Genomic DNA, 14,059 nt, shown 5'->3' with positions numbered 1-14,059 from the left:
CAGGGAGAGATCAACCATGACCTGATTGAATGGCAGAACAGACTTGAAGTTCCTATTTCTGCTCCTATTCCAATGTTCCTATGTAAGCTGCTTACATTCTGCAAAGGTCTTATCCTGTGTGATAGGTTAAATGAATTGTGCATTGAGGCATGTGCTAGACATAAAGGCTGGGTGCAAGCAAAAGTGGGTAAAGCCCCTAGAATAGAGCAGGCTTGCGGCCAGCCAATGGCAGACATGTTTCCTCACTGTGGTTCTTTCAAATTGGGAAAGCACCGTTTTTTATAAATGGAATAGTTTCACCATTGGCAGCTAAAGCCTCTAAATGCTCGTGGCTGCACTCCAACTACAAAACCTAACTCAGTTTAGTCATGGAGGATTGAAGCTGTGTTTGCCAGCTGGCAAAAACCATCCATTTGCACTTTCATTTAAAAGCAGCGAATGTTCAAATCTCCATCCTTTGGCTGTACTCTACAAGGACGGGCCCCTGCTTGTGTAACTAATGGTATCCAAATTCTGGAGATGTTTTATCAGATTAGAGAACCCAGTTTAAAGAAAATAAATACAGGGCCTAGTTATTTGTGATGCTGCAAAGTAATCCAACCTTCAACATTCTAACTGGCAGTGGACCTTGTCACTGGCATGAATGCAAAACTTAAAGGGACTGAGACACGTAAGAGGTTCGCCCTCCATCGATAGGGACAATTAAATGGGCAATGTCAGAGCACCAATAGAAGAAAGGGAAACCCTTTTTCTTTCAGCTATACTTCTTCCTCAACCAACACAATGTCCCCCAAAAAACCAGACTGATTACTCATCACACTGGTTATTTTCATCTTTGTGAGATCTTGCCTTCCACAAAATAATTGCCATTTTCTCCACATAAAAATAGTCACTGGTGCATAATGTGAAATTCTTGCCTTGTTTGTGAAAGATGTGATAAGTCCTTGCCGTGCCCTTCATTTTCTTACCTTTTTTTTGTTGCATTGTATTCTAGAATTTTTCCTGATATTGTCGGAATCTCATTCTGGAATATCTCATCTGGACATTTCCATTTTTGTCAGATTAAATTTCTGTGAAGCACCTCGGGACTTTCTAATGTTAACGACATGATATAATTAGAAGTTGTCTTCCTTGTGGTTTGTAATTAGACTTGTGACAGAATAGTCAAAATTCTGTTGTTATTAGGATTTTCTTTCCCCTGCCCCAGGATGTTTCACTGGTATTAGGTCACCTTGGGATAGTTAAAAACCTACAAGTCAGAGATATTGCACAGCATTTATTTCTTTGTAAATACTAGTCCGTGTGTACTTCAGCTGAATACTTGCCAAAACTTGAAGCAATACAGAGGATTAGTAATTGGGATGATACACAAATTCATGATGTACTACTGATTTTCATCAAAGCACTAACATATGGAACTCAAGTGGTACGAGTCTGGAATTCTTTTTCTGTCAACCCATATGATGGAGGTACTCAGTTGCAAATAATAGAAACAGCTCCTGGAGTCAGATTGAGAGCTGATAAAGCTGATGAAGCTCATTTCCCGCTGCCTTGGAAAAGCAGCCAGCAAAATCAAGGACTCCAAGCTCCCTGGGCATTCTCTCTTCCACCTTCTTCCGTCAGGAACAAGATACAGAAGTCTGAGTTCACACAACGGCTGACTCAAGAACAGCTTCTTCCTTGCTGCCATCAGACTTTTGAATTGACCTAATCTCACACTAAGTTGATCTTTCTCTACACCTTAGCCATGGCTATAACATACGTTCTGCATTCTCTCCTTTCCTTCTTTAGGTACGGTATGCTTTGTTTGTATAGCGTGCAAGAAACAATACTTTTCACTGTATACTAATACATGTGGCAATAATAAATCAAATCAAACTAAACCTCAGCATCAAGACATCCTATCTGGTAAACTGGCACGATCCTACCTCAAGAATTCATCACTTTTATCCTGATAATGTGCAGTTCCTAGTAGGTTCACAACCAGATCTAAATGCGCCAGTGGCTTTACAAAATATATACATGGATTATTTCCTATTAAAAGAAAATAAATAATGATTTTTGATTTTAAAAATGGCTTCAGGCATAAGTTATGTTTTTGAAAGGCTTGTTTTAATTTGAATGCCTGCAAATGCTATTTGCTTTCCACGAATGTATGCTTTCTAGCCAGACTTGTACAAAGAAACAACTTATTTTGAAGACGTTAGCCTCACATCATATGCTGTTACAAATCTAACCTATCATATTTAAATGAAGCTTCCACACTGCACCCTTAGAGATATAATTTGCCAGCTCGGGGATTTATTAAAAAAATATTTTGAGTCTCATGCATAAAACTGGATTAATATTTAAAAATTCCTTCAGGAGCAAATGGAATTTTTCAACAAAATATTGCCCTTAACTGAAATCACTCTTATGGGGAGCATGCATTCCCCTCGTTAATAATTAATCTAATCGTGGCACGTGGGCAAATTGCTGTTAAACCAGATTTCCAGCACTTGCAGTTTCTTCTTTTTATCTCTGTTGTTAAGTCAGCTGCTTTTTAACTGGAACTGTACTGTAAAATGCAGAGCATTGAATCTAAAAGAAAGGCAGGGTGGATTTTACTTGACGTCTACTAGTTGGATGCCTCAGTAGGTAAATCCCTGGGTCACTGAAGTAACAGAACAGACACATCCGTTTGCTCTCGTCCTGTTAGAATGGCCTAATAACACATTCTGAAGCTTTTGTTACATGACTGGTAGCTGTTAATGGGTAATTAATGGTGTATGTACACTGCAGGACTAAAAGAGGCAGGGTCATTTTAGATCATTAGGATACATTGGAGCTAAAAAAAATTGCCAGCTTTAAATTTATTTGTCTCAGCCTTTTCACCCCATCCTCATTTTGTCTGCTATTTTACCCCTGCCTTTGCAGGTTTCCCAGTGTCATACACCATTCTCGAACAGATAGGACCAAGATAAATTTTTTTCCCAAGCCGACTTGGCAATGGAAAGTGTTTCGAGGTGAAAGTGCTCATTCTCAGGCAAGGATGTCAGCAAGACCTTTGAAAAGAGTGAAGGTAAAACTAACCACATAAGCCAAATTTGGTTTTAAATGGAAATGGCTCTCACTTGTTTGTTTTACAATGCCGATAGTTAGAAGAAGCATCTGGAAGAACAAATTGCTCAGGTTCTGATGAAGGGTCAACCAGACTCAAAATATTAACTCTATTCCCTCTCCACAGATGCCGTCAGACCTGCTGAGATTTTTCAGCATTTTCTGTTTTTGTTTCAGATTTCGGCATCTGCAGTTTCTCACCTTTATCTGGAAGAACTTATCCTTCTATGTTTTTGAACTTGCATTGCAATTTCAAAATAAATGCTCAGTAGGAAGTCTCACGACGCCAGGTTAAAGTCCAACAGATTTATTTGGAATAACAAGCTTTTGGAGTGCTGCTCCTTCCTCAGGTGAGTGGAGAATTGGGTTGACAAACAGGACATATATAGACAGAGATGCTATTGCAAGATCAAGGTTGGAATGTGAGACTTTACAGGTAATCAAGTCTTTACAGGTACAGACATTGCAAGTGGAGAGAGAGATAATTACAAGTTGAAGAGGTGTGAATTGTCTCAAGCTAGGACAGTTGGTAGGATTTTGCAAGCCCAGGCAAAATGGTGGGGGATGCATGTAGTGTGACATGAACCCAATCAATAAATGCTGGAAGCGGGCTGAAAGAGCATGAGCTATGTAAACACACAAAGCGAAGCCAAATGTCACAATGCAAACTTTTGCTTTGACCAACTTGATGACATTTCAGTGGTTTTACTGGTGATTTTTCTCAAGATTGATCTGGCACCAAAGCAGCTTCAAACAGTTTGGGCTTGTGACAGGGTCAGAAGGATGGAAAGCAACTGTTAAAGCTGGCCAACGGCAGTGTTGAGTGCAGTTTTCAATTGTTCTGTTCTTGATTTATGCGAGTCTGTTTACTACTGATGCTCACTGTGCTTGGCTGGTTAACCCTGGGTGCGGTGTGGACTTGGGAAAAAATAAACAAACTATGGAAGTTAGAACTGGTAGCATGGAGCAGACATTTTAAAGCACTAGGAATAAAATATGATATCTATGTGGGGTTGGATTTTACGTTCCTAAATTTGGGGCTGATGAAAAATTCGGCATGATGCCATGAGGTCGGCAACCTAACATGCCAGTGTCCAATAACACAAACGGCGCACAATCTGGAGCCTGCCTGCCATTTTGAAATTATTAATTAGCTATTAATCTTGTTGACAACCCAATCATTCACAATTTTTCATTGCCCACTGTATTTTCTGGACATTGGACATAAAAGTTTGGGAATCTTTCATACCAGTTGGAACAAAGTGGTACAAGGGCAGTGGAAAAGGCTTGTCACTGGAACCCATGGCTGAATGTGCCAGCAGATTCTGCTGGTGGAGGTGGCAGCATCTGCATGATTTTTAAAGACATTTTGGTTTCTTTTTTCACTCCTTGAATGAATCATACAGATTGATTCTTGGAGCAGAGGACCTTTACCATTCTAGCCATCACCACGGCATTATCCCTCTGCATGATTTCCTGGAGTGCAGTGCCAGTTCTCGGAACCCACAAATTATGTATTCACACTGCGGTGTGATTCATATTCCACTGTGAATGCACCTGCAACAAGAACTCATCACTATATTATTCTTATTTACATTAATCAGAGGTCACAAGAGGTGACTATAATGTGGCATCTAAAAACAGGCCCTGATAATAACTGAAAGGGGCATAGGGAAGGGTTTGTAATTGGGAAGCAAACTTCCCATAGATGATAAAGACAAAATACAGCGGGTATTCGAATCTGAAACAAAAACAGAAAATGCTGGAAAATATCAGCAGGTCTGACAGCATAGAATCATAGAATTCCTACACCGCAGAATGAGGCCATTTGACCCATCAAGTCTGCACCTACCACAATCCCAGCAAAGTGCTTATCGCCATAACCACACACATTTACCCGGATAATCCTCTTGGCAGTAAGGGTCAATTTAGTATGGTCAATGCAACTAACCAGCACATCTTTTGAATTGTGGGAGGAAACCGGAGCATCCAGAGGAAACCCACACAGACACGGAGACAACGTGCAAACTCCACATAGACAGTGACCCAAGTCCAGAATTGAACCCTGGCACTGGGAGGCAGCAGTACTAACCACTGTGCCACTGTGCTGCATCTTGTGCAGAGAGAATAAAGCCACTGTTTCGAGTCTGGATACCCCATCCTGACTCAAAACATTAGCTTTATTCTCTCTCCACAGACACTGTCAGACCTGCTGAGATTTTTCCAGCATTTTCTGTTTTTGTTCCGACATAAGGGCAATTGACCTCTTTCCCACTGGATGACCTCTAATTGGCCACCTGATGTTTGATTGGACACACAGAGATGTCTGGGTAAGAGTAAGCAGATCCCTCAGATTCCTTTCTGATAAATTGCAGTCAACATGTTGTTGTTCAGGAGATGCCTGCATGTGACCACTGGTGCACTTAATGTGGGCCTCACATTTACCAGTACACCTGATTCCACTTGACATATCAGCCTGCTACTATCTCATTATTCCAGGGTCACGGGAAATCCAGGCCTGAGAGTCACTTCTACACCATTGGTTTTGTTTGCAATAGTCAGAGACACCAGCTTCACAAGACAGAGTGGAAACCCTTGTTAATTGGTCATGACCTAATTCATGGCCTTTCCATTACATTATTGCTGGTATTGTATTGCAGATGCACAGACAGACTGTGAATTTTTAGTCTCATTTAATTTAAAATTTCACATTGCCTCGTGAGCTGGATAAAATGAAGCCTTAAACTGCATGTAGGAACACAAAGGACAGGAAAAGACCAGATATCTCCACTGAGCTTGTCGTTTACACTCACATTGCAGCTCAGCAACATGACCCCAGTGCTACCAGCCAGCGGCAGCCACATCATCTTCAGAGGAAAACAAAACAGCAAGGAAAAAGATTAACAGCCTCGTCGGGGTAGTTGGGCAAAATCTGAGAAGTATTTGTCCCATCCTTCATGGCACAGCAGAACCACATCTGGCTATGGAAATAGAATTGAAGGGGAGGGGGGTGGTTACAGCCGTAGCAGGAGGCAGCCATAAAGCTCAAGAGACGAACAATTAAAAATACATTTTGGTATGAACGTATAGAAACTATCTGGAATTAAGAATCTACTGATGACCAATGAAACCACTGTTGATTGTCGGAAAAACCCATCTGGTTCGCTAATGTCCCTTAGGGAAGGAAATCTGCCGTCCTTACCTGGTCTAGCCTACATGTGACTCCAGAGCCACAGCAACGTGATTGATTCTCAACCGTCCTCTGACCAAGAGCAACTAGGGATGGGCAATAAATGTTAGCCAGCCAACAATGCCCATGTCCCACAAATGGATAAAAATAATTATGATCACTATACCATCATAATGATGCATTGCCTACAAGAACGAAACCAAACATATCCTCTTTAACACGCACTTTTTGGTTTAATATGAAAGATATGGACGATCATCCCATTTTCCAATGGCATCAAGTCCAGTGTTACTCTTTTTCTTGCTCCTCAGAAGCTGCCTGACCTGCTGAGTACTTCCACCATTTTCTATTTTTATTGCAGGTTTCCAGCATTTACAGTCTCTTGCCAATACAAGTGCTATTCTACTGTGATTTACAATATGGTGTTGCAGAAAAAAAGCAAGGAAGAAAGATAGTTAAGAGAAGAGAAAGTAAATGTAGAGCGACCAGAAGGCATCTCAGAGGCAGTCACATCTTATGGGGAGTTACTTTATCCTCTCTCTACCTCCCATCACTAAAGCTGGAATTTCACAGCCTCACAGCACCAACAGAGTGCATCTTATTATCTATTCCGCATCTGTTAGAGAATTTTCAATTTTCTCAGAACAAAAGACCTTAAACTCTTTATAATCTTTTATCTTTTATTACATTTGTCGTCTATCTTTTAAAAATCTAAATCTTAGCTGTACCTCTAGTGAGAACAAAAGATGTTAACTCTTATTTTTGGAAGTACATAGATAACTAATCACTGAGATACCAATCTTAGAATTTAGATCAAGTTTGCTTTCGTGCTGAGCTTCAGTGATGCATATATCCTAGGACTCACTGCAGGAAGCCGCATTTATTCTTCAATATATCATTCCCTTGTTGACCAGCAGAATTGTAGGGTTGGGTCTATAAATCAGCTAGCCTCTGATTGTTTTGTCAATTAACTGTGTCCTCTGGTCAACAATTCTTCTGCCACCAGAAATGGTTTACTATAGAATCCCTACATTGCAGAAAGAGGCCATTCAGCCCATCCAGTGTGGCTCAATTCTCTGTCAGAGCACTTTTCTCAGGCCCTCCCCTCTGCCTTGTCCCTGTAAACCCATGCATTTACCATGGCCAATCCACCTAACCTACACATCCCTGGACGCCAAGGAGCAATTTAGCATGGCCAATCCACCGAACCTGCACATATTTGGCCTGTGGGAATAAACCCACAAAGACACAGGAGAACGTGTAGACTCAAAATATGCAGTCACCCGAGGCCAGAATCGAACTTGGGCCCCCAGTGCTGTGAGGCAGCAGTGCTAATCACTGTCCCACATGATTATTTATCTAATCAATGCCCTTCATAATTTTAAACAGCTCTATTAAATCTACCCATTAACTTCCTCTGTTATAAACAGAACACCCCCAGCTTTTCTCATCCATTCATTTAACCAAAGTTTCCACATTCCTGTTACCATTACAGATGTAGCTATTGGAACCCATAATGTGAAAGGGTGACAGAATGTACATGGAGATGTAAGACTTATCAATAGATTAGCAAAAGATAATCATTCTACTGGGTGACGATACTTTTCAATGTATTATTACGCCAATGCTGATTGGAGGGTCTCAGGTTCAAATCTGGGACTACCAATACCTGTGGCATCAGATTTCAGCATGTATCTGTTTGTCCAGAGAGTGAATGAGAAAAAATATCAAAACAAAACTATATAAGAGTTGACTAGGCTTTTTATTAAGAGTATTAAAACCTATGTGGAAAATAAATTAAAGTTTTAAATGTTACAGTTAACATGATGATGATGTGACTTGTGATTTGAATCTGTAATTTCACTGGCTGACCAAATATATGCTGAATTGATGGAAGCAGACTTTTCAAACATAAGAAATTACACTAATCAAAGATGACTGCCACAAGTCACCTGACATCTGAAATTGTAAGTTGACTTCTGGAAGGTGCACTGCAAATTGCAGTTCAGACATGCCCAGACACCCTTATGGAGTTTTACACCTGAGATTTTCAAGAGTTACTTCAAAAGGATTTACTGAAAATGTACAGAACATACCTTTATGTTTCTGCAAGATTACTGCCTCAGCAGAGACCAAGGCCAGAATTTTACCTGCATGCCTGCCTGAGGCTTATTAGATCACACCTGAAGCCAGTGGAGAAAACCATTCTGTGAGCCTGCCGGAATCGGGGCAGGTGTGCTGGTAAAATCAGGGCCCAAAAGTCTGCAAAGACAATAATATGTTTTCCTATTTCATCAAGGTGGATAATTACTCATTTAGGGGGTTAATGGTTGAGACATTACAGCATCTACTTAACCCACTGCCATTAACCAAAAGCACGGTCAGTTCAGACATTAGATAAACAAACACATGTGAAATCTTTATGGGAGAGGGCTTGAGACTGAAGTAACCATTTTGGAATTTTTTTAATACACAGGCAAGTTGCAGAAGCAGCCACAGTCTAGAAAAGCTGCCAGTGAAGCATTAAGGAGACTCCTTCTCTCCTCTCCTAAGTTAAAATCTTGGGTGGGATTTTCCAGCTGCATGCACCCCAAGACCAGAAATTCCCATCTGAGCTCAACTGACCTTTCAATGGTCCATCGAATTTTCTGTCTCACTCACTACAATCCCCGTGGTGGGCGGGACAGGAAATTTTCAACCCCTTTTCTTTTACTTTCTGAAAATCCAGCACAGATGCAGCAAATATTGCATCAAAAGAAACCTTAGGTGCAATGCTACTCAATTTCTGGATTGAAAAGAAATTCAAAGAAATCATAGAAACCCTAAAGTGCAGAAAGAGGTCATTTGGCCCATCAGGTCTGCACCAACCGCAATCCCACCAGGCCCTACCCCAATGTCCCTACACATTTACCCACTAATCCCTCTAATCTATGCATCTCAGGACACTAAGGGGCAATTTTTAGCATGGCCAATTGACCTAACCCGCACATCTCTGGATTCATGTAGACATGAGGAGAATGTGCAAACTACACACAGACAGTGACCCAAGCCAGGAATCGAACCCAAGTGCCTGGAACTGTGAAGCAGCAGTGCTAACCACTGTGCTACCGTGCCAGCTGGCAGTGTCTGGCAATTGTGTCCGGCAATTGTAGTTAGGTGGGCTTCAACTCAATTCCTGGAATATAAGTGTTATGTACTAAAGTGGTCAAATCACTTCAACAGCACAAGACAAAGGAATGAAAAGGTTGCCATGTGGTGGTGGGTTACTTAACTAGTTTGTGGAGCTTTATTAGATAGCTGTTGCTTACTTCCAAGATGTCCAAGATGGAAGAGAGGGAAAATCTCCCAAATGCCTCTGATAGTATTACTATGTATTCTATGTGACATACTACACAGAGATGCACTGGTTTACAATACATAACATTAAAAAAACTTGGAAAAATGTCCGCTGCCGCTGCGGCTATAGTGAGCAATCAAGGACTGATGATAAGTGAGGGGTGGCACGGTAGCAAAGTGGTTTACACTGCTGCTTCACAGCTCCAGGGACCTGGGTTGGGTCACTGTCTGTGTGGAGTTTGCACTTTCTCCCCATGTCTGCGTGGGTTTCCTCCAGGTGCTCTGGTTTCCTCCCACAGTCCAAAGATGTGCAGGTTAGATTTATTGGCCATGCTAAGAAATTGCCCCTTAGAGTCCTCAGATGCGTAGGTTGGAGAGATTAGCAGATAAATGTGCAGGGATATGAAGGTAGAGCCTGGGTGGCATTGTGGTGAGTGTAGACCTGACAGGCCAGATGACCTCTTTCTGCACTGTAGGGTTTCTATGATTCTATGAACTCTCAAATTTTCAGCTTTCAGCATTGAATTGTAATTTGGTTAAGAAAGTAATTACCCACAGTATAACCTGTAAATTTTGTATTCTTGTCTGAATGTGGTTCATGAAAGTTTGAGAAGCTTGAGTTTACCTTTTTAAATATTTTCCTATCTTTATCTGGGTGGGTTCTTAACTCAAAAAAAAAATTGTGTTTTGGACTTCAAGAAAGACTTGTTCCTTTGCAATCAGTATGTAAATTGTTAAACACAGACATGGAGTAAAATTCCTTCACCCTTCTAAATATTACAAAAAAAAACTAGCTATGGTCAGACTTGGAGTGATAGGAGAAGCGAGTCATCTTTACCCCTCCTCGCATGGTGTAACACAGTGACTTGCAAAAACCAAAAGCAGTTCAAAACTGCAGTAATCTAATAAGTCATCTGAAATGTACACTTACCTTGTGCTGCTCTAATGCGCCTGCCCCTTTAACATGGTGGTCACACACCTCAAGGAAAGCTTGTTTCTCACCTCCAATCATTGGTCAACTCCAATTCACCCTGGAAGTCCCTCTGTGGGCCATGAAGTATTTCCCTCAAAGCCCTCCATCAACCAAACCCGCATTTTATTTTCACAACTCCTGACTGATCAGCCAGACACCAGGAGCAGTTACACACGTGCATTCGTCACACACTTTGTCCAATAGTGGAACTTGCACATCTTACTTGCTGCAGCCACGGGCCAGATTGGAAGCACCCACAAGCTGGATGTGGCCCACAAGCCATAGTTTGCCATTATCTGTTTTAAAGCAAATGAAATAAGTTCAGAAGATCATAATGGCCATAAAATGCATTGCCCAGTAGGCTAGCTACTTTCTATTGCAGTTAATCCAGCCATAGCCTGGATCTTATCTCTTTTTGCACACTTTGTAGAGAATTTGCAATTACTCTATCAGCTGGCAACTTGTTCGACCTGCAACCAGTAAAAGGTCCTTGACATTTAACCTCATCTTGTACTTAAATGACTTATATGCATACCCTCTGATTCTTCCTAACCTATCTACATGAGCAGAGACAGTAGCTGGAATTTTCCAGTCTCGCATGCCCTGCTACTGCTGCCAGCAAGAACAGAGAATTTGGCACTCAGCCAAATTTCCATTCAAAGAGGCGGGACTGGAGAATCCCAGCTGCAGGCGAGTTCGGAGAATTCCAGCTAGTGTCTCTTCATTATGTTAAAGACTTCAATCAAAACGTCGTAAAATCTTTGTTCTGACAGAGAGCAAAAACCTTGCTCTTTAAGATGCTTACAATAACCTAAAGGGAGAAAATTTTAATATTAATCTAGTGACACCCCTCTGAACCTTCTCCAGATCCTTTCTTTCGCCCAACATACAAGGAGATCAGAGCTTGACACAATAGGGCTTAGACATAAACTAATTAGTAAAAGGGATAAAAGTGATATGAGGTGAAATGTTTTTACCCAGCAAGTAGCAGAGTGCAGTGAAGGCAGGTTCATTGAAACATTCAAAAGGGAACTAAATTTCTACCTGAAAAGGACAAATGTTACAAACCTAAAAAATAGGAGCAGGAGTAGGCCATTCAGCCCCTCAAACCTGCTCTGTCATTCAATAAGATCATTGCTGATCTGATGGTAACCTCAAATCCACACTCTGCCTACTCCCATTAACCTATCACTCCCTTAAGAATCTGTTCACCTCTACCTTAAAAATATTCAAACGCTCTGCTTCCACAGCATTGTCAACAATCCTCCCAATGAAGGGATTTCACTATTTCCACTTTAAGTGGGAGATTCCTTGGCCAGGATTCTCAGGTGAATACGAACCTTGCTACAAGCTCCCAGCTGGTGTCTCCCGACCCACTGCGCTGCTCAGAACCTCCCATTTAAAATGGAAATAGGGGAAATCTTTTCATTCAGAGGATTGTGAGTCTCCTGGGTGCTTTCCTTGAGCGTAATCAGCTCTGTGCCAGAAATCAGTGTGGAGCTGATCATTGTAATTTCAATATGATTAGTGGGCCCAGGACAGTATTCTCCAGGCCCACTAGAGCCCCCCCAACCCCACTGGGAGTGGTTCCCTCCAGTGGTGTAATAGGAAACAGGAATCCTGACCCTTCTGGTGAGTAAACACAGTAAGAAGTCTTACAACACCAGGTTAAAGTCCAACAGATATATTTCGTAGCAAAATCCACTAGCTTTTGGAGCGCTGCCCCTTCATCAGGTGAGTCCAACGCTGGCATCTCCACATCCTGCTGGTGAGGACAGAGGCCATTAAGGCTCCTCAGGGTGCTCAGGGGTAAGGTGGTGGGTGCCACTTGGGCAGTTCCACCAGTGTCACTCTGGAGGGTGACCCACAATCACTCTGCACTCGGATCGGTGGGGGAGGGAGGGAATGAGGGCTTATCGCACCTGTTCATTGGGTTTTGGGGTAGGGTGTCAGGGCTGTCAGTGCAGGTGTCATGGCTGGCCATGGGGTGGGGGGGGAGAGATTGGGGCTGGTGGGGAGGGGAGATCCAGTAGGCCAGTGATCGGGGGCTGGGAGGTTCGGAAGGACAGCAATTACTGGGGTTGCGGGGATGGCCGGTAATCGGAGACCAGCGATTGGGAGGCTGGCAATGAGGGGCTACTGCACATGCACCAATCTCCACTCTGACAGTGGCGTGCCCAGTGCTATGCTGCTGGCTTCTTAGGTGGGAATAGATGCTCCCCCCACTTACCATAGTGAATCACACTGAGGCACTCTGCAATGCACAATGACAGAGATTCACTCTGGTAAGTTCACCCAAAAAGCGGAGGGGAAATATTCTCGTTTTTCCACCCGTTGGTCATTTAGTTTTCTTTAGGAGAATCCAGGCCCTTATTTTGAAACAGTGACCCATAGCTCTAGATTCTAGATTCTCCACATCCACCCTGTCAAGACCCCTCAGGATCTTATATGTTTCAATCAAGACGCATTTTACTCTTTAGAACTTTAGTGCACACAAGCCCAGCCTGTCCAATCTTTCCTCATAATGAAACTCATCCATTCCAGGTCTGGTAAATCTTCTCTAAACTGCCTCCAATCTGTGGTCTCATGGGTGTCTTGTACAACTGAAGCATAATCTCCCTACTTTTTTGTATTCAATTTCCTATGCAATAAATGATAATATTTGCTTTCCTAACAAGAAGAATAGGGTTACAGGGAGAATGCAGCGAAATAGAACTAGGTGAGTGGTTCATTCGAAGAGATGGTGCAGACATGATGGACTAAATAGTCTCCTTCTGTGCTGTAATAATTCTTTGATTCTGTGATAATTTTAATGAGGCTTACCCAAGGTTTTATTGTAGGACACGATAGTTTTTTTTAGTTTTGTATTGAATTGTCATCTCCATACATTCTAATACTCTGCTTTTGCTGTGGGTTGATAGCACTGGGTATGAATATTTAGAGATTCAGGCACTATTACGCTTAGATTGTTGTCTCACATGAAAATACTTACAAGTATAAACCTACATTATACACATGTGAATCATGCTACATTGACCCGTATTAAATGTATTCTGCCTGAAGGCATGTTTTTGGTTCCTAATCTGTTGATGCCACGTCCTGAGCCATTTGCTTGGCAGTTTTGCCAGTGGTGGTTTGCCATTGCCTTCCATTCTGAGACAAGGCAAGGTTGTAAGTCTATCTCAGTTAGAACAGGAATCCAGCCCATGCTATTCTTATTATTTTGAACCACATGCTAGCCATCTAGCCAATTAGGCTAATTTGCCTCTTACATGTTATGTAATCTGCCCACCCTGAGTTGTTCCCCATGACGTATAAATCTAATTGTCGTCATTTTATCCAGGAAAAGTCTGAACAATTGCACAAATCTGTCAGTTTATTAGGCTTGTAGTATAACAATACTGATGTGCATAATAAAATGTCTGACTGAAACTTTGGAATATGGGAGACACTTAAACGTC

This window comes from Carcharhinus amblyrhynchos, chromosome 20 (assembly GCF_965287045.1).
Source record: "Carcharhinus amblyrhynchos chromosome 20, sCarAmb.v2.hapA, whole genome shotgun sequence".
NCBI lineage: Eukaryota > Metazoa > Chordata > Chondrichthyes > Carcharhiniformes > Carcharhinidae > Carcharhinus > Carcharhinus amblyrhynchos.
The sequence above is the reverse complement of the archived record's forward strand: the minus strand, read 5'-3'. Positions refer to the sequence as shown.